This window comes from Notamacropus eugenii, chromosome 2, assembly GCF_028372415.1.
Source record: "Notamacropus eugenii isolate mMacEug1 chromosome 2, mMacEug1.pri_v2, whole genome shotgun sequence".
Lineage (NCBI taxonomy): Eukaryota > Metazoa > Chordata > Mammalia > Diprotodontia > Macropodidae > Notamacropus > Notamacropus eugenii.
In genome coordinates this window covers 50,563,634-50,565,033 of record NC_092873.1, presented here as the reverse complement: position 1 = coordinate 50,565,033, position 1,400 = coordinate 50,563,634, and positions in this window count along the sequence as shown.

Here is a 1,400-nt window from a genome sequence, read left to right as displayed (position 1 = left end):
AGCCGCTGCGCAGGCGCGCCACACCTCCTCCACCGGATTTGACCCGCCAGCCTGTGTCTCCGCCCCCTTCTGATCAATTCCTCACTCCCCACGTCTCATTGGCCAGAATTTCCTGGCACCGCCCTCCGCCGCCCTGGAGTAGCTGGTCTTAGCTTTAGACCAGAAGGTTGCTAAGAAGCCGGCTCTTCATTTTGCTGAGAAAACTGAAGACGTGGGGAAATGATTTACTTAAGATGACACAAGTAGTGTCTGTGCAAGTTTTGAACCCAGACCTTCCTGACTCCAAAGTACAAGCAAGGCATTAAGCATTTATTAAGCGCCAACTGTATGCCGGACACTGTGCTAAAATGAAGCTCCAAAGGCAAAACCAGTCCTCTCCCTCTAGGAACAAACCTCTTGTAGGCATTTCTCCTGATTACAGCTGGCTTTGTGTAAGTGTATCCGCTTGTTGGCTCTCCTATGAGAGTGTAAACTTGGGGGCAAGGGCTGTCTGGTGCCTCTCTTCGGATCCCTAGGACTTGGCACAGTACCTGGCACATAGTAGGTCCTTAAATGGTGATTGATCACGAAGCTGGATAAGTTGGAGATAATCAACAGAGGGCAGGCATTGGGTCAAGGAAGTCTGGGAATGGTAGGATGTGAAGGAAGCCAGGAGGATCAGGAGCATTGCAGGCATGGGAACAAGTCAATGGAAATGCACTGGAATCAGGAGATGGGGGGGAGGGGAGTATGTAGGGCAACTCAGTGTGAGAAGACTGGAAGGGTCAGAGGAAGGACTTTGAATGCCGGAGGACCTGTATTTGATAGTAAAGAGGGAGTCTATCGAATGAGACAGTGGAGGTGAAGGTGACATGGTGAGACCAATTTGGCAGCTGTGAGTGGAAGACAGACTGCAACAGGTTGAGATTGGAGTCAGGGAACCCCCCAGCAACCATTGCACTAGACCGGTTGGGAGGTGATACGTATTAGGGGAGGGAGGGCAGCAGGATCCAGGGAGAGGAGGGAAGGAGACTTATTGGAGAGGTATTGCAGAGATGAAGTCAACAGGAATTTACAATAGATTGAATCTAGGAGGATGAGAGTGAGAGCTTCCCAAATTGGGAAGTTTAGAATCTAGAAAACTTATTCCCATGTGTGGGGAAGATGCCCTTCATCTCTTGGGTCATCCCTCCTGAATCTTCTCACTCCCCTTCTGCCACTTTCTGACCCAAAGGATGAAAGGATCTAGATCTAAAAGCCCCCTTATCTCACCTCCCAGTCTTTCAGATGAGAAAACTGAGACCTTGCCCAAAGGTTTTTTTAGCTTTTATAAGCACACAAAGCTGGGATTTGTTCTCTAGCCTAGTGCTCCCTTCTACTGCTGAAGACAAACCAGTTATCTTAGTGGTTAGAGCATTGGA